General features: G+C 41.1%; 1 long non-coding RNA gene across 1 annotated transcript in view; it reads right to left on the bottom strand.

Moving 5' to 3' along the window:
• LOC144228227 (uncharacterized) overlaps positions 1-21,171 on the bottom strand; it is a 116,112-nt gene extending 94,941 nt beyond the window's left edge. Inside the window, exon 1 of the long non-coding RNA XR_013334151.1 lies at positions 21,134-21,171. This is a non-coding gene — a long non-coding RNA (uncharacterized LOC144228227). The remainder of the gene's footprint in view (positions 1-21,133) is intronic.
• Positions 21,172-25,064: the final 3,893 nt, after the last annotated feature.

Here is a 25,064-nt window from a genome sequence, read left to right as displayed (position 1 = left end):
AAAATGAACAAATCAAGAGACTATAGATGCTGGCGAGGATGTGGAGAAACAGGCACCCTCCTACACTGTTGGTGAGAATGCAAACTGGTGCAGCTGCTCTGGAAAACAGTGTGGAGGTTCCTCAAAAAATTAACAATAGAACTCCCCTATGACCCACCAATAGCACTGCTAGGAATTCACCCAAGGGATACAGGAGTGCTGATGCACAGGGGGACATGTACCCCAGTGTTCACTGCAGCACTCTCAACAATAGTCCAAACATGGAAAGAGCCTAAGTGTCCATCAGCTGACAAATGGATCAAGAAGATGTGGTTTATCTATACAATGGAATACTCCATGGCAATGAGAGAGAATGAAATCTGGCCATTTGTAGCAATGTGGATGGAAATGGAGTGTTATGCTAAGTGAAATAAGTAAGGCAGAGAAAGATAGACACTATGTATTTTCACTCATATGTGCATCAGGACAAACTTAACAGAAGACCATGGGGGAGAGTAAGGGGGAAAATAGTTACAGAGAGGGAGGGATGCAAACCATAAGAGACTCTTAAACACTGAGAACAAACTGAGGGTTGATGGGGGTTGGGGGAGAGGGGAAAGTGGGTGATGGGCATGGAGGAGGGCACTTGTTGGGATAAGCACTGGGTGTTATATGGAAACCAACTTGACAATAAACTATTAAAAATAATAAGTAAATAAATAAATAAAGTCTGAATTGTCTTTCAGTAGCAGAGAATAATGTTGAAGTCTACATGACAAGTGTGATGGAGCTAGTTTATAAAAGTTAAAAAAAATCTCTTAACAAAATAACTGAGTTTTGTAATGTATTTATATCTTTAAAACTGCAATATGAAAAATAAGTCCAAAATCAGTGCTTAAAAATAACTGCAATAGGAGCACTTGGGTGGCTCAGTTGAGCATCTGACTCTTGACTTCTGCTCAGGTCATGATCCCAGAGTATGGGATCGATCCCTGTGTCAGACTCTGCATGGAGCATGGAGCCTGCTTAAGAGTCTCTCTCTCTCCATCTGCCCCTCTCCCCAACTCTCTCTCTCTAAACAACACCACACACACAAAAAAACTCTACAAAAACTCATTTCTCTTTTTAAAAATGAAACTGAAAATCTAATTTGGGGCTATTTTTTAATTTGTATTAAATTATTGCAAGTAAACATTCTGAATTCTAGAAAAAACTTGCAATATTAAAATTTATTTTCAGCTTTTGCATATTAATTCATTAGTCATACCCTTCAGTGAAACATAACTTAAAAGCTCATATCCATTTGTGAGCACATTATGAATAACAAAGACACTTTATTAATTTGATAATTATGAGCCATTATTTGGCTATAGAGGACCAATTAAGTCCGAAGAATTTCTCCTTTCTCCCTCTCTTTCTTTCTCTCTTAGCCCATCTCTGTATTTCTGTCTCAGTCAGTTTGTTCATCTCCCTGAAAGATAATTAGAGGCTGACTAAGCTTGGGGGAGCATAAAAGAATCAAACTAAACTACACTGTATTAGAAATGGTAGAAGACATTAGACATGATTTGGTTCATAACTCTTAACCTAGAGGCCATGAATATCTAGGAAATCAATGAGTTGACTTCATGGGAACAGTTGTAGTGGGGTCTTGGTGACCCTGTTAGATGGTCCTGGAAATGCAGTCCAACTGCACTTGTTAGGGATGACATGGACTCAGTGGCTCCCAGAGTCTGCTCCCAGACAAACCACAGAAAGGAGCAATGGACAGTTCCTGATAAAGTCAGCTGACTATGAGCATTCTTATGTCCTCACGGACTATGTAAGTAAATTGTCTCAGGACATAATAATCTTATCATCCTGGACGGTCAGAACCACTGGGAATGTACGTGTAAATAAAAAAACAAAACAAACAAAAAAACCCCCAAGAGGTCAAAGATGGGGAGAATGTGGTACTCTGAACAGAAGCAGAAAAATCAACAAATATTGATTTGAGAGGGTAAGTAAGGGTTTGGCTTTTAAGATATGGCATTCAAGGATTAGTCAGAATTCCCAGGTTTAGGTGTTCCAAAAGCAGTGTGAAACACAAAAGTAAAGGCAAAATTTCTTCCCCATGAGTTTTTCTTTCCTCTGGAGTTCTCCTGGATCAACCTATGGCTACCATTGCACTTAGCACTAGGAGTGTGCTGCACCCTCCTTTACACTAAGTAGTGTGCAGAGCTGGCTTGTAACAGATGAAGAGAGTCAGTTGCTAGCCTTTCCCAACTTTGCCTTTGGTGACTTTACACTGGTAGCTTGAAGTCAGCCACAGTGAAAGTATTTATATGCTAGAAATTGGCCAATGCTATAAATCAGGACTGCCCTCCCCTCCCCACCATAGGTTGTTAAACATTTACCAGCATTTACCAATCACTGCCTAAGAGTAAAATAGGGATAGGGAGTATGTGGGGCCTTAAATAGAATAATAAGGAAAGACCTTAATATTAAAGTGGCATTTGGGGCAAAGAAGAGCATTCCTGTTAGAGAAAACAGCAAGTGCAAAGCACCTGATGCAAGAGTATGCTTAGTGTTCAAGGGACAGGGGTAAAAAAGGCCAAAATGGCCTAGAGCAGAGTGAGTGAAAGGGACAGTGGGAGGGGATTAAGTCAAAGATGGATGATGTGGGAAGAGGCAAATCATGAAAGACCCTTTAGGTGATTATAAGGAATCTAACTTTTACTCTGAGAAAAATGGTAAACCTGCTGAGGGATAAAGCAGTGAAGTGACATAAGCATGATTTAGATGTTTAAGGGATTTTTCCTTTTAAAAGGGATGTTTCATGAAGAACAGGCTGCAAGGGGATCAAGGTGACCCAGAAAGACCCAGATGAAACATGATGGTGACTAGGACCAGCGGGCTAGTGATGGAGAGGGAAGAAGTGGTCATATTCTGGATGGATGCAGAATTGTTATCAGCAAGCAGCTTTCAGCTCAATGACAGAAAATCTCTACCTGCCTGCCTACCTACCTACCTTCCTTCCTTTCCAAAAAGATCTTTCTTTTTTAAAATTTGTTTATTTATTTTTGAGAGAGACAGAGAGAACAAGTGGGAGAGGGGCAAGGAGAGAGGGAGAGAGAGAGAATCCCAAGCAAGCTCCTCACCGTCAGCATGGAGCCTGATGAGGGGCTTGAGCTCACAAACTGTGAGATCATGACCCAAGCCAAAAACAAAAGCCAGATGCTTAACCAACTGAGCCATGCAGGCTCTGATAGAGTTAAAAACTCTCATAGAGTTTTTAAAATCCCCAATGAAGTACCAAGCCTTCTGTGTCTGGAGAAAATCAGGAAGAAGCCTGATAACCACCCATCACTGATACTGTACATCAGTTTCCCACATTGGGAGGAAACACCTACTGACTTCTAATAGTCTACAAATGCATAGGGGGTTGGCTACACACAAAAAATGTTTCTGCCTAAATGTGATAACTGAGGTAAAGCTAAGGGAGCAAATAGACTTGGATATATCTATTCAAATGGCTTCACTTCTGTGAATAGTTTTTCTTGAATATAATATATATAAGTTATATGTTATAGAAGTATATGAAAAAACATTACACATTATATAACATATTATATGCTATTTATAATTACATGTATGTAACATATAATTATTCTTGAGGGGGGGCCAATATAAGTGTATGTGTGTGCATACTGTGACATAGGCATATCACCCCAAAGGGAAGGTAAAATGGGGTGGGGTATTTTAGAGGAGGTATCACTCTCCGTGGTGCTGAAATACCGATGGTCAAGGGATAATGCTCTCTCAACTGAGTGACTCAACTTCCATGGAGGTGAGGCTACAGAGCTTGTGCAATCATATGAAGTAGAGATGGGGTGATATGGGGAGGTTAGAGGATAAGTAAAGAAAAGTTGTCTTAGGCTTCAGGATATTACAGCCAGAAAGGATTTCAGGGGGTATCTATGGGATTGGTCTTAACATTTCTGAGGGAGCATTCTACTGGTTGAATTTTCTCTTATCATGTGACCCCATTTACTACTCCAGTAAAAAACTTGCTCAGAAACATGCATTTTTGATTGATTTGTGCATGGATTTTCCTGTGCAAGGAGTTTACACTTGATATTCCCAGTCTGGGCTTTATGGCAGTAATGGAATTGTTGGTTGGTGTCATCAGATCTTCCTATATCTCTGCAAATGACCACCACTCTCTATTAATTTTACTAAGCTTCTGATTCCTCATGATTTCTGAAAGATTAGGACTTGAATGAACTTGGTATGCACTTACATGTTACTTTTGTGACTTTATGCTCAATGAAGCTGTAGATCTGCTGTTTGGTAGAATATAATTAGTGAAGTTACAGGATAGGAGAAAGAGCAGAGGGGTAAAGCAGCCAGTGACAAGTTACGCATATGTTTAGTGAAATAAGAGCTTGTGCTATAATTTGGTTAATTTTTACAAAAGAAAAGAAAGGACAAGAGTCTGCTGAGATAGATAATCACAGTGTTTAAGGTGGTGGGAGCTTCCCTTGCCTGAATTATCTAGGTAGACACAGGCATACCTTAAGATTTATATATTCGAGGAAGCTACATTAAATCTTCATTTTAAAACTTTGTTAAATTCTAATTAAGTCTGTGTTTTTTAACTGGGATTACAGACATTAATAACTACTGAACTAGGGAATTGCAAAATGCCACTGACTCCTGATCTGTAAATAGAACAAAGCCATCTGTGCAGTGGAGAGCATGGAGGTTCCTGCCTCACCCTCCCAGAGGCTCATTGTAACCTTGGGTCACAGATGGAGGCAGCTCAGCTGCCCTGAGCACCAACTTCATCTGGCCTCAGGGCCCCAGAGCCCCGAGCAGGTGTGGGCTACAAGCTTAGTCTCCCCAGAGGCTAGGAAGAGCAGCCTTGAGACCCACACTGCAAACAAAAGCTAGTAAAGAGGACTTTTCTAAGCTGTTTCAGCCCAAGTCAAAAATGCAGGGCTCCAAGGGAAGGGAAAAGCCAGCCTCCTGTTATTTAAGCACCCCTACCTGCCTATGCCCAAGAGCACTCCAGGTCCAGAAAGCATTTATCCCCAAGCCTGAGTCCTGAGATTTTCACCAATATGCTATTTAACAACTGCACAGCTGTCAGCTAAGACCAGAAGGGCATGGCAAGGAACTGTGAGCTGTCAGTCTTCTTCTACATCCCTCACTACACAAACTAACTCACTCAACTTCCTCTAATAAGATAGATTTACCATTGCTACTGTGCCTTTCTCCCATACTAGGTCTTTTATTTTTCTTCTCAATTTTCTTTTTCACTACAGTGAATGTACTAGTTCCTTCCTGGGTTTAAGAAAATAATCCTCTCTTACAAATGTATTATACCAAATGAAGAAAACGTACTGACAAAGACAGGGCCTTCATCTCTCATTATGCAATCCAAAGAGAATCTTGTAAGCTATGGTTTACCCTGGAGAACGCTTGTTTGGATGTCGGGGTTTAGAATGCACCTCAGGGAAGATCCTTGCCCAGGTCTTCAGATTTCCCTGGCTTACATCGTTTCTGACAGCAGAGAGGTTTGCATGGGGTGGGTAGCAATGACTGAATATACAGCTGGGGGTGGAGGAAGTGATGGAGGGCTAAGTCGTGTTCCTATAAGGGCCTCAGGGGGCCAATGTGCAGGGCCTCGTCCTGTACTGCAGGCTGAAGCTGGCTTAATTGCTGGTAATTAAAGCAGGATCTATAGTTTCTGGGCATGCCCGGTGGGGGAGGGGCTGGGTTTCTGGCCTGGGATGAGTTACAGGAAAGCAAGTGGCTGCTGCAATGAGCTTACAGCTCCACCACTCCCAACAAGGCCTGTTGCTGGGCAGTTTTCAGCAGAGGAGGCTTTGCAAACCTGCTCTTCAAGAATGGAGGATGGCCTTTTCAAAGGAAATCGATGTAGAAAAGAAAAAATCTTCATGGAGAGTTTACTATAGGTTAGACATTGTTCTAAGCACATATAATTCTCAAAACATCTCAATAGATAAACTTTTAATTGCTGATAATGATAAAAAAAAGATTAGATAATTTACTCAAGGTCTACAGTTAGCACAGAATACAAATTTAGTTCACTGAATCCTGAGCTTGTGTTTTCAAGGCCCATGCTATTTTACAGAGACTGCAAGCTGATAGTCTATGAAGCTAGATACTACCTCTCAACCTGCCTGATCCCCATGTGACTTTAGAATACAGAAATGTCCAACAAAATTGAGGATTTCTGATTTTCTTGAAAATAAAATGGTAAGATCTGCCAACAATGGCCCAATTTTTGCAAAGAAACAATGAGCTGGAGCTCAGTAGCTGCTGCCCCTTATAGAGAAAGAATCTCTAGCTTCCCTGGAGGCTTTTTTTTTTTTCAGTTTCCACTGCTCCTTTTTGCCTAAGTCACAGCCCGTTTCAATAATTTATGGAACTTTCCTGGGCTTTGTCGGAATTTTGAGATTGTGGCACTGCTTCTGTAATGCAAAATAGAATAACACATAAGAGTAAGAGCTTGAATAAAGGAATGAGTTGGCGAGGCCCAGTTACATGAGCAGCAAGCGTCCTTGCATTCAGTTACACACTTGAAGAGCAAAAGCTCATTGCTGAGGCCAGTTTATCCCTAGTCTCATTTTCAAACTCACAGATAAGCAGAGAAAAGCTGGCTCAGGGGAGGAGGAGAGAAGCAGAGAAACTTCAAGAAGCATTGTAGTCTAAGACAAACAACGTTCCTTGTCTGCTTTTAACGGATTGCTTTTCATAAAGCTTTGCTATAGCTCTGCTTTATCATCCCTGCCTGAGCTTCCAGCTGGACAGAATCCGAAAGCTAAAAGCCTACAACTTGCAGAGAAGGAGGGCATTTGGCTGCCACTACAGCTGTACGGCTACACCAGCCTGCTTGCTTCTGGGTAATCAGGTGGGAAATTTCATCTGAGTGTAGAGTTTCCTGCTGTATCAGTCTCTCCAGGCTCCTGCAGAGTTCACATTCACATATCCACATTGGCAATCCTGCCTTGAAAAGCCCAAGGTAACTTTGAACAGGAGAGTACAATTAATTAATTCTTTAACCAGAAGCATCAGCCACTCTGATCAAGGCAAGAACCATCATGAGGTGGTACAATGCTGTGGTCCAGTTTTTTAAGTCCTTGGAGTAAGCTAAGAATTATCTCACATTAAACACCTCAAGAGAAATACTGAGGCCATGAGACTCTGAAGAGCCTTGTCTTAGAATGTGTCATCTATGCATAAGAGTGACAGTTAACCTTGAATTCCTGACCACAAGGGTGACTAGGCTTTTCCTGATGAACTTTAAGGAAGATGGCATTTTCAAACTTTCACAGGCTAGGAGACTGTGGCCTTGTATGTATATGCTCTAGTCTTTTTCTTCCAGACCAATTCTTATAGGGTCCTTTACTGAAATATCTCAATGAAGGCCATTCTTTCCTGAATCTAAACCTCAGAGGTTCCTTGCCAAGATGACTCCAGTCTGGAGCAGAGGCAAGACAGTAAATCCTTAAAAGCAGGGTGTAGACTTACCCAGCACTGGGTTGGTGTCCCAGCTCTGCCACTTGCTAACTAGATAGGGCTTCTGGTCACCTAACCTCTCTGACCTATGGTTTATTCATTCAAGAAATACATAATGACTCTATCTCCCAGGGTTGGAATGAAAATGCTATGAAAAAATACAGCATACAAAGGAACTTACAACACTTGCATATAGGAAGTGTTTAGTAAAGGGTCTTGCTCTTTCTGTCCCTGCCTACCTCTAATTTCATCTCTTCCCACCCTGCTCTCTCACACTCAGTAACATGTCTTCTGACAAGAACATTCTTTCCATCCTTCACCCCACACTTGCCTATCTCCTTTTTCTTTTTCCCCCTCAGATCACTGCCTTCCCTGGCTTTCCAGACTGGATCTGGTACCCAGGCTGAACTCTTTTAAACTACTTTGTATGTCCTCTTTGTAACACTCTCTGCTTGCCACGATCTGTCTCCCTAACTACATTAAGGACTGAGTAAGAACAAGGTTCAACTGTGTTGCCCATTCTTGCGTCCTAAATACCTGGCACATAGTAGGCTCTCAATAAGTACTCTGTGAATGATTCATAAAAGGCACAGCTCAGCTTGAACTTTCTTTCAATTATATAATAAATGGAGACTTAAGAGTCATGTGTTCAGAGATTATGACCATATACAAAAATTAAATCAAAATGGGTTAAAGATCTAAAATCTAAGAGCTAAAACCATAAAACTGTTAGAGGTCAACATAAAGGTAAATCTCCATTACCTTGAATTTGGCAATGGAGTCTTATGACATCAAAAACACACTCAACAACAACAACAAAATAGATAAATTGGATGTTATCAAAATGAAAAACCTTTGAGCTTCAAAGGACACTATCAAGAAAGTGAAAAGACAATCCACAGAAAATATTTGCAAAACACATTATCTGATAAGGGACTTATATCATAGAATATATACAATGGAACACTACAAGACAATGAGAAAGAATGAAATCTGGCCATTCATAGCAATGTGGATAGAACTTGAGGGTGTTATGCTAAGTGAAATAAGTCAGGCAGAGAAGGACAGATACCATATGTTTTCACTGATAAGTGGAACAGGAGTAACTTAACAGAGGACCATAGGGGAGGGGAAGGGGGGAAATAGTTAGGGAGAGGGAGGGAGGCAAACCACGAGAGACTCCTGAATGCTGAGAACAAACTGAGGACTGATGGGGGAGGGAGAAAAGGAAAGAGGGGTGATGGGCATGGAGGAGGGCACTTGTGGGGTTGAGAACTGGGTGTTATATGGAAACCAACTTGACAATAAACTATGAAAGAAAAAAAAAAGAATATAGAAAGAACCCTTACAACCCAATAACAAAAAGATAAACAGCCCAGTTAGAAAATGGGCTAAGGATGTGAATAGATATTTTTCCAAAGAATATGTACATATGGCCTTTAAGCACATGAAAAGATGCTCAACATCCTTAGCCATCAGGGAAATTTAAGTCAAGACCTCAAGATACTACTTAGCACCCGCTAGGATGGCTTGAATCAAAATGTCAGATAATAACAATTGTTGCCAAGAATGTGGAGAAACCAGAACCCTCCTATACAGCTGATAGGAGTGTAAAATGATGCAGCCACTTTGAAAAGTCATCTAACAATTCCTCAAAACATGAAATAAAGAGTTACTATTTGACCACCATTTCTACCCCTAGCTATATACCCAAGAGAAATGAATCTATGTACCTACACAATAACTTGCACGTTAATGTTTATAGCAGCACTATCAGTCACAGCCCCAGAGTGAAATTAATCTAAATGCCCATCACCTAATGAATGAAAAAATAAAATATGGTATATCTATGCAAAGGAATATTATTCAGCTATAAAAAGTGATGAAATATGGTACATGCTATAACATGGATGAATATATTGTGTGGCTCCAATTATATGAAATGTTCAAAGGAGGCAAATCCACAGAGACAGAAATTAGATGAGGGGTTGCCTGGGCTGGGAAGATTGGGGATTAAAGGGTATATAGTGTTTCCAAAATTGATTGTGGTGATAGCTTCACAACTCTGTGAATATACCAACTAAATATATACCAAAAATTGAATTGTATAATGTAAATGGGTGAATGTATGATGTACACATTACATCTCAAAGATGTTAAAAAATAACAGAGGAGGATCATTACATGTTCATGAATTGTTGGATATTAATACCAAGCGGGCTAGAAACAAATGCTACCTCAAGAGCAAGAGCTGCAACCCTGAGAAGGAACACGGGCGGGGGCGGTGGGAAATCTAGCACAGGACATATTTTAAGCTCCAAGTGCAGAAATTATATTCTGTGGCACTTGGTGGTGACACTAATTATTTCCCAGTACTGTTGTCTGATTTATTACGTGGTTTAGTCACATCTGCCTTGTTTGTTTGATCTTTGTTTTCCCTCCAGCTGTAAGCACAGTGCTTGATACCCAGCTTGGGGTAATTGCGTTGTGACTGGGGATGGAGCCAGAGTCGGGATTTAGGGTTTCCTGTCTGAGCTGACTGGTCTCTTTCAATCATGCCTGTGTCACCATGGGTTTCCTTTTTGCAAAAGACTTTCCCATGTTTTCATTTGTTAGCCTACCTCACAGCCCAGGAGGGCAGAGGAGCATGCTAATGTTTCTATCTCGGGAAGCAACTGGAGAATAGGAAGAGCAGGGAGGTTGGTCTCACTTTAAGGTCATCCAGGGGGCAAGCACCTGGCTGATCAGGGATTAGCATAGATGTTACTGTCCTGCTAAGCCTATAGAGCCACATTGTTTATCCGTTTCTGAGATAGGTTTACAGCCATTTAAGGAATAAAAAAAAAAAATCAGTTTGAATCAATCTTTATTTTAGGACTAAAATAAGGGTGTGTGTTTGAGGGCAGGGGAGCAGATCACATCTTTAAGAGGAAAAAAACTACATATAATAAAGTTACCTAAAAAGTGTTCTTGATCCCCTATATCCCTGAGCTCTCTAACATCCTCATTCTAAGATGGGGAAGATTACCTTAAGCCAGCCTCAATGCTTCTTTGGTGAGTTTGTTCTATTTAATATATTGTTTAATGTATTTGTTCATTTAGGCCATGACTCATTGCTTTTCTGGATTCTATTTTTAGCTGTTGCTTCTCAGTTGGATTTTTCCACATATCAGGCGTTCAACTACGTGTCTAAGGGGACAAAGCCTGCCCTGCGGATGAAAAATTGACCATATAGTTTTATTATTTGTAAATTCTAATAAGTGGTAAAAATGCCTTTCATCTCCCCTAAGACTTCCTAAGATTGAACTGTCACCCTACAGAGAATATACGATAAAATGCAAATTGTTTTAAGTATATATGATGTATAATTCTGAGACACTCAGAGGAAGATGGTGGTCACCTGTATGTTATTGTCTATTATTTTAACACCTGACTCCTGACCCCTTCCTTAGAAAGGAAACTGGTAGTGACATAAACACGAAAAGGTTACTCAAATGGGCTGATATAGCAGTGTTGTGAATTTGTGAAAATCTAAGAAGAATTTAGGGAGAAGCAGTGGCTTTGAAGAAGGATGGAGGCTGGTCAACAGAGCAGTTCCATGGAGGGCAAATGGGCCCTGCGAAGGCAGAGTAAGCACTTGAAAAGGAATCTCATGATAGACAGAATATGATGGAGACTAACCAAGATGGTGGACCACAAAGCTGCCCAGAAATAACCATTTGTTAACCTTCCTTTTTTTCTTGTTTATAACTGATGTATGCATATATTAATAGGTAAGTGCACAGAAAAGTTCTAAAATAATACACACCAAACTGATAACAAACTCTGGAGAGGAAAAACTGAGTGGGGGTTGGAGGAAGGAAGATGGCTGCCTTCTACTCTAAATACTGCTGTGTTGTTTGATTTTTCCCAGTAATAAAAATGTATTCATATATTCCTTATATAATTAAATAAAAAAGACAAAGGGGAGAGTGTATAAGACTAAGTGTGCCTATTGTTAAAAAAAAATTAGAATCATGTAACTAGGAGAAAATAAAAACCATCTGTAATTCTGCCATCACTGATAACCACATTAGGGGAGCACTTCACATCCAAACACACAATAGTAGATTTGGAGTCTAGGCAGAAAAAGTCTCCACAGGGAGAGAGAGAGGGTACCACACCAACAAGGCAAACAGGGAGAAGGGGAAAGCAGCTGGTCAAGTAGTGGGGCTGGGGCCACAGGTGAGAGATGAGGGGACAGAGGGAACAGCATCAGCAAGAGGGTCTTGAGGCACAGATAAAATAGATATTCGTCCTCAGTCCTGTTTTTATGCTGTGCCCATGAATAATGTCGTCAGCAAGAAGTCATGAGTTATAGTTGGATTTTGCCCAAATTGGATGCTGGGATTACACACACAGTCAATGCTACCATGCAGAGAGCTCACCCTTGGCCTCTGACAGAAATGGGGCTGAGGGGCACCTTCTAAAAAGAAGGACCAGTAACCTTACAGGTCAGTCTTAGATAGGAAAGAGAGCCCCATGACTGAAAGAGGAGTAACTTAGAGTCTAGAAGAGTCTAGAAGCAATGGGGATGCTCTTGGCATTGGGAGGGTCCTTCATTGTGTGGACTGTCCATGCACTGTGGGAGCATCCTGGGCACCCATTACCTTCTGTCACTGAAGATGACCCAAAACACCACCACAAATCCAAATATCTCTATGGCCCTCAGAGCACAACCTTATTAGGAAACTCTGGATCTGATGCCCAGTTAAAGGAGCATCAGGAGGCTATAACCTCCCAAGTCTCTCCTGCTGCTGGGAGGTTGAACCATGGATTCCAAATGACTTTGGGCCACAGAGAATGGGGTAGACTGGAGGGGTTCTAAGTGACAAGAGAAATAGGGTAAAGGCATGAAACCCAGAGACACAGCTGGTAGAAGAGAAACATCCCCCACTCTAACCTCTGATAGAAAGAGCTAAATAACTACCCTGAGCAGAGGCAGGAATCACAGCTAAGAGCATGAGGAGAATTGTTTTCATGCCTTGTTACAAAACAAGGCATCCACACCAGCCTTTGGTCTTCAGGACTTTAGCTTTGGATGCCATGCATTTTTTTAAGGAGGTCAAAGAAAGCCAGTTGTTGGATCTACTGTGAACATTGAAAGAAATGTGCTCTTAATCTATTACAGCATTAAATGCCTCTTGAGATAGAGACTGTCACATCAATTAGACGTGAAACTCCTCTATCTCAGCATCTCTACACACTTAACTACTTGGAGGGAAAGAAAACTTTCATATTTAGAGAGGATATCTATCTATCTATCTATATATATAGTAATCATCCAAAAAATGTTGGCTCTATTTTTATATGCATGTTTCTAGTATTATCCATAACTGGACAACAATGCAGTACTTGCAATGTTGAATCAAAATCAGTTCCCCATTTTAAATGGGAAAATACATTGCATTTCTAGGTTTGCTTATAGCCATTTTTCACAAGCAATTTAATTGCTTGGGAATACATATCTGTGTATCCCCCCCGCCCCCCGCACATAACACAGTCTTACATAAAACTGCTCAAAGACCAAATGTCCGGCTTAAAACATTTTTCTTTTTCAATTTGCGGGACAGAAAACAGTAAAGCCTAACATGGCAGATTGCAAATGCAGGGCCTTCAAAGAACCAATGGATACTCTGGCCCTGGGAGGCTTCCAAGTCTAGTTGGAAGGGAGTCTCCAAGTTCTTCTACCCTTTTGCAGAAAAACTGAGACAAATCAGCAAAGATGTCTAAGCAGGTCTTATTTTCTCCATTCTTGGGTGTCCCCATCAGCTCCAGATGTAGTTTTACTTACATCATCAGCCCAGAGAGACCAACGATAGCAGCAGCAACAGGACCATTTTAAAAATGGTCACCTTTTACCAGGCATTATACTAAGCACTTCCCAGTCATTATCTCATTTCATCATCACAACAGCTCAGAGAGGGAGATACGATCCATTTTACAGATGAGGAAACTGAGACACCAGTAGGGAAATGGCAGAACAACAACACAAGGAAGTCCTTAGAACACGCACCTTCCATCAGTTTCTGACTATGGAAGAACAAAGGCAAGTGAACTCCCCCTAGGATCCCGGAGCAAGATGAGGGGCCACAGATAAATGGGGGGGCCTGTATCAGGCTCTGATACTATGAGCCCCCAGTCTGCCCCTAAATGTATCAAGCTTTCACCTTTTCAATATCCTCCTGCAGACAGGCTTGCACCACAGTGTTTTTGTTGCTGTGGGTGGAGAGTCACAAAAGCTCATCTAGTGAAGAGGAAAGGACTGGCCCCCTAGGTCTGTCCCCTCTTTCCTTTGCTTATTCAGCATGTTTGCCCTGATGCTGGGAGCAGCTGGGGTTAGTGAGCTGGAACCCAAGCAGATCAATACCACGTGCATATGAGGACATGGCTAACAGAGTGCTAATGCTCATCACGGATACATCCAGTATGTCAATCACGGTCTAGAGGTTAAGTAGATTTTTTTTGCCTAATGTCAGGAGGTCCATCATACTGGACCATGGGACATCTTTCTGCCTTGCTCACGCAATACAGTTTTAGGGTAGGTAAACAATGTGTTATTTAAATATTTGTAATAATGCTAACATGCAATGTTTGCATAAAAAATGAAAATCCCAAAAATGAATATATACATAAAACATACATATATAACATATATATATTTGAAGCTTTGGGCATTTTTCTGATTACGTTGTGTGTGAAACAGGTTTCAAAAATTGAATGTAGTTTTCATTGTGCTGTAAGGTACCCTGAGGCCAAATTCTTTTGCAAAATGAAAAATACAGGGGTAACACAGTATTTGCTTACATGTTTGCGACATCAGTTTTTGTCTTCTGCTTTTTTGTCATCTTTTTCTTAAATGAAGGCACAGCACTGTTGCAACAAATAAGAACTTAGGCAAACTTAAATTCCCTTTCCTGGGGTTGCTGCTACCTCCCCATGCAAAGCCCTTCTACAGTGGTTAGTAGGGGTTGAGGTCTGAGCCACATATGCCATCTTCCCTCCAGATAGTGCCTCCCTTGTCTAAATTGTGCTGGAAGGCATGATTCTTTGTTCAAGCTAAGAAAAATTTTGTGGCTCTTTAAGAGCCATGAAAAAAAAACCAAAAAAACAAGGAGACATGCTCAGTAAGATGGAAGAAGGAGAACTAATACTTTTTTCCTGCTAGAAAATTTCCAGCAATGCTTCTCCTCAAAATTAGAGATCCTGCACCAAATTTGGCTAAGGCCTTTCATGTAAAAAAAAAAATAGCTCTATGATGGACCATGGACTCTGTCTCCCCTAAAAAACATTACACTTTTAAGAACACTCCTATACAAATGCAAATGCGCAGAGAGAGAATTTGTCAGATGTCTGGCCACACAGAGAAAACTGCCCTGCTTCTTATTTATCCTCACCTACGTTCCTAACAAAGAAAGAAGAATCCTAAGTTCCTGCTGTCAAAGTCATCCCTAGGCCCTGGAACACAAAGTCGTAAAGAAGTGAAAAGCCAACAATAACAATGGATCCCCAACTATTTGGAAAGATGAAATGAAGTGGCTACTCCAGGACCAGAGACCTTTTATCCAAAGTCCTCTCCCATTCCCCCCATAAAGTGGAAGTCTGGAGTCAGGGAGATTGTACAAGACAATGGCCTTAAAAGGAGCCCACAAATCTGAACACTGCAAGCTAGTCACCAAAACGTGCTGTGTGAAGCCAAAATGCTGACGCAGCCTTGCAATGCTGGAGTAAGTGGGCAGAACTCATGCTGGTATGACGTATTTATTTATGAAGTTGCTGTCTTTCTGGGGCATGGCTGACCAGAGATGAACTAGGATCTGTTACATTGGTCTTCTTAACTCTGTATTGCATTAACTTAAAATAGCTTATTAAATGAACTACAAGATCCTTTGGACACCTTTAAATGGTGGCTGTGCCCATGAATATTAGGAGCAACAAGAAAGCAGACTATATTATGCTTCTACAGTCTTTCACAAATACATGGGAAAGCACTTGGTGTACAATGAAAGACTAATAATAAGATGAGAAAATAATATAGACATAATTAGATAATCTATACGCTATCTACCATGTATAATACAGATATACCAATTTATCATATAATATATACATAGATACATCATATATTACATATTTATTTCTATATTAACATATAGATATTTCTATATTAACATGTATCTATGTATGTATTTATATCCATATATTTGTCTTTATATCTCTGTATTTGTAATATATTTATTTAGATAATTATAGACCTATAGATATATCTCATAATAAGATATGATATAAGAAAGACTAATAAGATAATATTCTCTACATTTGCTATTTATAAACAAAAAGGACTGTTACCTACAGGGGATCCTGAGAAGTTGGCGTTGAAAGGAATTCTGGAGCAGACAGAGTCATCTGACACAAGAGAAAGACTGCTACCTGGGGCGCCTGTGTGGCTCAGTCGGTTAAGCGTCTGACTTCAGCTCAGGTCATAATCTCACGGTTTGTGGGTTTGAGCCCCGTGTCAGACTCTGTGCTGACAGCTAGCTCAGACCCTAGATCCTGTTTCAGATTGTGTCTCCCTCTTTCTCTGACCCTTCCCTGTTCACACTGTCTCACTCTCTCTCTCAGAAATAAATAAAACATTAAAAAAACTTTTTTTAATTAAAAAAAAAAGACCGTTACCTGGATGATTGTCTCCTACTCTGGACTATTCTAGGTAATTCAGACAATGTAAGGTAGCTCACAGGCAGGTGAACCCTGTGTGAGCTGATATGCAACCCAGAGCCCTGTCTTATTTACCCCGACACTGTGGTTCCGCGTTCTGTGGACCCAAATTTGGTGTTTCCTACAGGGCATTAGTCACATGAGCTCCAGGAGAGGTGGAGGGCTCAACACACAAAGTACTTAAAGAAAAACCAGTGATCTCCAAATTACTGCCAAGTTTTTCTTAGCAGACCTTCACAAGTCCGGAGAGAACCTTTTCCCTTTCTGGTCCAGTGCCTGTTCACACACGAGCGAGGACAAGAAACCCATTCTCAACCACATCATTAAGGTCAGGCTTTACTTTTTCTATGGGAAGAAATCTGCAGCCCATAAAATGGATAGCAATAATCTCCTGCCCTGAAGTGCCTTTTAAGAAATTATTTAACTGAAATATATCCTTCTTCTCATTATACATATTATGAGCACCTACAGAGTTGCCAGGAACAGCTCATGTCATTGTTGTTATAGAAGATAACAAAAGAGGGTCCCTGCCTCAGACGAGGGAAGGCCTGTGTACCATAAGGAAGGGAAGCAAGCCATCAAATCACATAAAAAAGTGATGTGTTGCTTGAGTTTATGTGTTTTCCTATAACTGGTTTTTTTTTTTATCAAGATGATTTACTTGTATTCGTTTCTCAACATAATAGATTCTTTAGCCCATCTTTACCTTTATGTGACCTTGGATTTTATGGTATGTTAACTGTGTCAATTACAGTGGCATTGGATACAAATCACCTCAGGAATAACCTGGATGACAGCATGGCAGTGAGCTGCAGAGAGACAAGGCAGGCTCCTGTTGTTGGGTGGGGGTGGGGACCCCACACGAGTCACAGCCTGTGTGGTAGGGACACCCTTCTCCAGAACTACTGGGATGGGATGAGAGAGGCATCATCATCTTCCTGCTGACTTTTCCATTTGGCTTCCAGGCCTGCACTTGGGAAAAATAAAATGTGATCCCACCCCTGATCTAACCTGGGCATCTCCCAAGGCAAGCTTTATAGTTTTCTTCGTCCCCAAGTTCCCCATATTCATAGTTGCCTTCAATTTTCAAAAATGTGTTCGGTACCATGCCATGTGTCTGTGCTTTACAGGCATTGATTAGCTCATTTAATCCTCACAAACTCCTTGTGAAAATGAATGACTTTTATCCTCTTTTACAAATGAGGTGTGTGAAGTAAAGAAACTGCTTTGTTCAAGAAGCAGCTGGGATTCAAATGGAAGCTTGATGCTCCTGTTAAGCCGAATATTGGAGCTTCTCTTTTTTTTCTTCCCCCCCGCTTTCAATTTAATCTTCTTTTTCTCCCCTAAGGCATTGCCTTCATCTTCAGCCCTCTCAACTTCAAATTTTCAGGACTGGTGTTTAAATTTTCACTGAAAGAAATGACAAGCAACGAACCACAATGAGCTTCGGTTTCTACAGTTATGTCAACATCTGCGGGGTCAGATGTCTTGGTCAGCAGCTGATGGTGGGATGTTGGGAGGAGGACACAGGGGCTTTGGTACATTGCCCAACAAAAGCATCATGATCGAGCCTCTCAGCAATGCCGAGATGCATTGAAATAAGGAACATTTAGAAGAGGCTGAGGTCTGAGGGGGGATGCTTAGAGAACAGCAGCCTCTGAGGAGTTTTTAGACAGTAGCCAAAGAATCCATTTCCTCCCACAAACATAGACCTTTGAGGGTACATTTTAGCTGTGGCTTCTGAGTGCCTATTTTTATCACTGTCCAGTTATTGATGAACTGGAATGCCTTTTATTTTCCATTGACGAGGTCATCATTTGCTATTTATTTTAGGTTGGTAAGATGTTGTGAGAACAAAACTTCAGTGCTATATCCATGAAACAGAAAAGGAACAATTATAAAGCTCTTTGATTTATCCCCAATGAGACTGTTAACTAATAAAGATGGTTGCATTCTTGTTTTGATTTTTTTTTTTGTAAGGATGTTAACAGTATCAATGATCTCAGATTTGAAAAAAAAAAAAGAGTTTATCATTTGCATCTGCTGGATGGAGATTTGCATTTTGGAACTATTTTGCTTGGCATCAGGGCTAAGTGAGCTGCTGCAATTATGTGTCCTCATGCCCTGCCTCCTCCAGAGGACAAAGATTTCTGCCCAGAAGGACTCACCAGCCATATTCACAAGTTCAGGCTGTGTTACTCCTCAGCCCCCTGCTAGAGGAAGTCACAGAGTAACTTCCTGAGTGCTACTCTGGTCCCTGTCACTCCAGGGACAAAGCGGGGCTGGCAATCATTACAGTAATTCAGAAAGGTGGTTTGGGATCTGGCTGGACTTCCTGCAAAGCTTTCAGTGACTATCTTCCCCCCTCCAGGGAAAACTGAATCAATGATCCAGAAAACAGAGGTCCTTTATTCAAGGATCTAGACATTGTGCTTGTTACAATGTGTATAACCCTTCATGTTAATTTGCTACCAGAAAGAAACGTCTTAAAGCCAATATTTGTAGTGAGAAATCAAGATAGAATGTTGCCCCATGGTCAGTTTTTCTAAGGAAAGGCACACAGGGCATATAGAAGCACCTGACTCTTAGGCCCAGAAGCTAGATTTGAATTCTAGCATTAAAAAAAAAGTAGGTTTTCAATAGACCATGATTGATTATACTTTTATTTTTAACTTAAGTTTTAAATAGTTAATACAGTCACATGGGTCAAAAATTTTAAAGATATAGAATGAGAAGTCTCCCACCTGCCCTGAGTCTTAGTCACTCAATTTTCTATTTTCTTATGCATCCTTCATATACATATACATATGTATATGTACATACAAACATATTTATTCCCACTTCCCCCCCCAAAATAGTGGCATGTTATGTTCAGTGCCTTGCTTTTCTTCATTTTATAATTTTAGAGATTTTTTTTGACATTGGTACTTCTCTTTTTCATGGCCACATAATATTCCACTAAGTGAAAATACTATTTTTTTAATACTGTCCCCTAATGTGTTGGCCAACAATTTCCCATTAAAATCTGAACTAATCACTGAGAACAGATGAGAATCTACTGGAGGTAGATTTAAAAATGAGGTAAGTTCTCATCATACAGTAGTTTGAATAGTGCCCATGAAAGAGGTCCCCTGAGACTTCCTTTGGAATATTCTGTTAGTCAAGGGCTGCAGAGAATGTGGACCGAGGAATCCTGCACAGTAGGCTATAAAGCACTGGGCAGTTACTAAGAAAGAGTCACCCACTTTTGTAGCATTAAAAAAATGAATGCAAAAACATTAATAAATACTACTTCATAATAATTTAGATATATACTCACGTGTGCTTAAATGAGGGTTACCCAATATTGGCTTTTAAAGCATTAGAGTTAATGTATTAAAATAGAAAACACTTTTGACATCTGCTCTGTTCTGCCATTCCACTTGGCCGGGGTAGCACTCCCTTTGCCTGATACTGTACATTTCAAATACAGCAGAAAAGGATTAAATGGCTTCTAATTCGAAGCTTTAAAGATTCAAACTGAAGCTATAGTGATTAACTTTAAACAACATTTGAATTCTACTTAATTAGAGTCTTCAAATCCACTTTCCTCATTTTTGGAGCTACATTATGTATATCACTGACATAATAACATCTATTTTTGATAGGTCTTGACCTATGCTCCATCATCCATGTTGTGAGAACAAAGGCTCTCAGAACATGTGCTCAGGCCAAAAAAGGCAATGTGACTGTGGGAAGTGGCAGTGGGTGGCACAGCTTACCTCCCTGAGATGCAGTGTGGAGAGTTTGACTTGAAATAAATTGGCAGGATGAACTATTGGGATGGATTCTCAGTGAGAATGTGGTGGGTGGCCCTCCTCACAGAACCCACTTTTAGAAAGAATCCTGTGAAGTAACTGAATGGTACACAGGCCATTCAGAGCTGCCAGCCAAGAGGCTGAGTTGCCCATTTGCTGGGATTCCTTTACTGATGACAGCGGATATGGATCAGACAGGATGTGGAATGGACCTAACTTTCTCTCACTGTAGGCCCAGTGCCAGGCACACACGAGGTACATAATGTGTGCTTACAAAAATGAGCTATTCTCAGCAACCTCCCTGTGGACCTGAGAGAGTAAAGAAATTCATGGATGTTTACCATGTATTGTCAAGTGGGGAAAGAGACGAACAAACCAGGGCACAATATGGGGGATTTACTCAGAGTTTCAACTTTAGGACCCTCACTTGCACAGCCCCTTCCAAGGCCTTGTACATATGTTTGTTTCTGTCATTTTGAAATATTCTCTTAAAGAATACCTCCAAATGTCATAAGCTTCAGATACACAAACTCTATATTCACTTTTGTTGTAAAATAGCATACATGATTCCCTTTTTAAAATGGAAAATTATGGGGCACCCGGGTGGCTCAGTCAGTCAAGTATCCAATCTTGATTTGGTCATGATCTCAATGGTTTGTGGATTTGGGCCCCATGTTGGGCTCTGTGCTGACAGTGTGGAGCCTTCTGGAATTCTCTCTTTCTCCATTTCTCTCTCTGCCTCTCTCCCTTCATCCTCTCTCTCCCACTCACTCTACTTTCTCTCTCTCCCCCTCTCTCAAGAAAAATAAACTTAAAAAATGGGAATTATTTCCATTCTTAAGGAAAATTCTACTCAAAAATAGAATAACAAATACACACACACACACACACACACACCACACATACAAGTTAGGGAGGATATTTTTCAAAAATATTAAAACTGGTTTTCTCTGAATGTGATTCTTTATTCGCTATTTTCCATTCTACTAGAATAACAGGTGAATTAATGCCAGGTTAACACTTATATCTGTCTTCCCCATGTAAATGAGCATCCCTTTGAATTCACTAACCTTTTCGTAACTGTTACATCCAAGTGATGTTTCTCCCCATCCAGCACTGGAAATGAAATGGTCTTTTCAGGTTTCTTCCAGTTCTAACTCTAACTGGGGAAGAAAAATAAATATATATGAGCAAAATTGTCTCCCTCTGGGTTACAATCTTCATATTCACAGAAGGATGCACATCCATCACTTGGCTGGTTTTTGCAGGAAGCTGATCAAAGAGTCAAGGGCTTCTCTTCCCCCCACACCTTGGTGCCTTCTCTAAGCCCCTCTCATCTCTTCAACTACATGGTCACACTTTGTCTTCCACCCCCAGTGTCCTCAGCCAAGCTTACTCACACCTTTTAGTATCACTTGGTAGGGAATTTGAAATCTGAACCTCTGGGGTTTTTAAGAGGACAGCTGACCTTCAGGTCTTCACCCACAAAACCCAGGACAGCAGAGGCTGTGTTCCCCGAGTTCAAGTCTCCATGAGAGCATCTGAGAATTACTTTCACCCACAAGAGCTGGTCACAAGTGTCAAGCCCTGCTCTTTCTCTCTTACACTCCCACAGTCAGAGCCCTTAGACCATTCCACCTGTCCCACTGGATCCTGGACAATGGAGGGCCAGGGATAGGAAGGCACTATATGTGTCCTGCCATGTTCTCTGTGACCCTCCAAGAAGACCATAGGAATAAAGACCTGGATGGCTGGGGTCTTGGTGGGTTTGATGAGGAGAGAAACTAAGGGTTAGGAGCTGACCTGGGACCACAGCATACTCTATTGAAATATCATTAATTTATTCTCTTCACTCACTCAGTTTTTCAAGCATTCAATAGATGTAGATCATGTTCTTACTATGTGCCAAGAACTGTTTTAATGTTTATTCACTTTTGAGTGACAGAGAGAGATGGGGTAGGAGCGTGGGAGGGGCAGAGAGAGAGGGAGACAGAATCTGAAGCAGGATCCAGGCTCTGAGCTGTCAGCACTAAGCCCGACGTGGGGCTGGAACCCATGAACTGTGAGATCATGACCTGAGCTGAAGTCAGATGCTTAACTGACTTGAGCCATGCAGGTGGCCCCCAAGAACTGTTTTATATGCTGTGGATACAGACAAAGGTGAAAGGAAAATAACATTGCATTTAGGTATTCACAATATGGTGAGAAAATATTCTTGCCATTTTTAGCAGAGTTGTGATTTTTCTGAAAATGGGAAGACCCAAAAACATATATCCCAAAATACAGAGTAGCTAGCTTTTAACTTTCTAATAAAATTCAGTTACAGTTAAGTGTATGCCTCAAAAATACTAGCATGGCTAGACCCCCTGACCTACAACCTCAACTTAGTACTCCCTAGCATGGGTGCCAGTCCTCAGTAGAAGAGGAGAGAAAGCATAGAATCAGCCCCCAAAAATGAGGGTTCTTCTGGAAGAGAAAACACTTAAAATGGTGACAGGTATACAGTAAGCACTACGCAAGTGTCAGCCGCCGCCACCACCACCATCATCATCATCATCACGTTCATCATTATTTTAAGCAAATGGGGCAGAAAATGCAAAGGTTTGGGTAAGAGAGCATGACATGTTTAAGGAACTCAAAGGAACTTGGGAGAGACATAGGATGCTGAGATGCTGGATGGGAGAGACAGGCAGGGGACCAACCATGGGGACTGCTGGCCGTGGGATGCCACTAATGGATCCTCAGTGTCTCTACTTCCCCCCTAACTAAGGGTCTCACTACGATTCCCCTTGACTTCTAATGTCACTTGGCACGCCTGCTTCCCCTGTACTTACTCTACCATATCCTGGACACAGACGTCACAGATTCCGAACATTTCTTAAGCAGGGCTCTCATCAGATCATTCCTTTACCCAGAAACCTTCAGGGGATGCCCACTGTCCAAGAATCAGCCAAGTGTCTCAAGGTGGCCTGCGAGCATGCCTCCATATCCCATCCACACGGGGCCATTTGCTTCCACATGCCTCTATGCCTTCAGCACCCTCCCTAAATGCCCATCTTAATCTTTTGAAATCCAGACATTCTCAAAGCTCTTCTCAAAGCTCCCTCTTCTGTGAAGGCCTTTCTTAGACTGCAGGGAATCTAAGTCCTCCCCTCTCTAAATCCCCACTTTGTATTTCCGCCAAGGTGCTTTTGTTACCCTTTGCACTGGTTTGCTGCTCTGTACAGGCTCATAAGCTCTCTGAAGTCTTCCTTTTGTGGAACACCTTTTACAATGAGTATTTTGTAGAAAACACTTTAGCAAACACAATGGGAAGGAATGGACCCCAGACCCCAGGGTGGGGTCTTCCATGTCCACATCATTCTGGCCTCCTTTGCTTTTTGTCAGGTTATACCTTGGGAGTCCTGTGTAGACAGTGAGGCAGAGGGTGAGTACCCAGGGCAGGCCAGTGGCTATGGCCATGCTCCAGTCCATCAGGCTGATCACTAAGTCCAAGGAAATAACCAGACCAAGATGTCTTTCAATGTAATAAAAACATCTGGTCATTAAGGCCATAGATTGGAAACATGATGGGTGAAAAAAGACAACTCCATGACTAGAGGTAAATCAAATTATTTTCTTTCATTTTCTCTCTCCGTTCCTTCCTTTTTTCTGCTGACAAATCTCTCTTCCAGGTGGGTAAGAGCACTTGGCCCAATGCCTCGCAGCTCACCTAGATGCTCGGGTTTGTCACGTTTCCCTGCTTAATTACCATTATCAACTTTCTAAATTTTTGTAAACTCCACACACTGAATAATGAGGTTAATAAAACCAGTCAACTCCTTTGCCACGTACACAAACTATTTCTATAAAAATGTCAACTGTATTATTAGCTCAGATTTAATCATCTTTTCTTGTATCTTGTAATTTTTTCCTAATGAACCTATTGGCTTTCCAGTGAGGGCTTTACTTACTCAGTGTTAGATTTTAATTCCTCTGGACTTGATTAGAGCCTCTATATTTATAGCTTCTAACATTTCTGCACCGAATAATTTCCCCAGTAAATATGCATCTGGAATTCAACAAATCAGACAGGCTGAACGCCCCAGCAGAAGCACTGACGAGCTAGCTCTGACCATCCCTGGACTCTGAGATAGCCACAATCTAAAAAAGCTCCTATTAGTTTTGCACAGTGGCAGTCTCATAACCAGTAAGGTTTATCCAAGACACGATCATTGCTAATTGAAAAACCTCCTATTGATTCTTATAGCTTGCAGGGTTGTCAGAATAAATAACACAAAATACTCAAATATTGGTTATCTTTAAATAAAAAGATCAGTCTTTAAAATTGGGGCACCTGGGTGACTCAGACAGTTAAGTGTCCGACTTCGGCTCAGGTCACATTCTCAGGGTTTGTGAGTTCATGCCCATCTTCAGGCTCTGTGCTGACAGCTCAGAGCCTGGAGCCTACTTTGGATTCTGTGTCTTCCCCTCTCTCTGCCCTTCCCTGCTCTCTGTCTCTCTCTCAAAAATAAATGAACATTAAAAAATTTTTTAATTGCATCCCATCATTCAACAAACATTTATTGAGGGCTTCTTATGGGCCAGACTGTGCATAAGCATCAGGGATACAAACTATCAGCCAGAATTCATTCCTACATCCCCCAGCCTCCTGACACTGTTCATTCGCTAACAGGGGCAGACAGATGTTTAGCCAGCTTTTTATATTGTTTACGGGACCATAGAAAAATTAGCAATAGGTGAGGTTAATTTAGGCAGAATAAATAGGCTCAGTCAAAAGACATTTTATAAAAACTGAGTTCATTTAGAGTGCAAAAGAACCCTAGAGGCAAAAGATACTTTTTGCTCTTATTTGGGGTACAAGCTGACCCTGAAAAACAGCAAAGCCTTTGGAATGAATTGCTGTACTAATAGCAATTCCAGGAAAGTAAAAACAAGCAACGTTAAAGGTCAAAAATGGGGGTGTGAAAAAGCGGAGCATGGAGAAGTCAGGGTTATTTC

The sequence above is a fragment of the Crocuta crocuta genome, unplaced genomic scaffold, assembly GCF_008692635.1.
Source record: "Crocuta crocuta isolate KB4526 unplaced genomic scaffold, BGI_CrCroc_1.0 scaffold503, whole genome shotgun sequence".
In the NCBI taxonomy this organism is placed as follows: Eukaryota; Metazoa; Chordata; class Mammalia; order Carnivora; family Hyaenidae; genus Crocuta; species Crocuta crocuta.
This window is presented reverse-complemented; position numbering and strand designations above follow the sequence as displayed.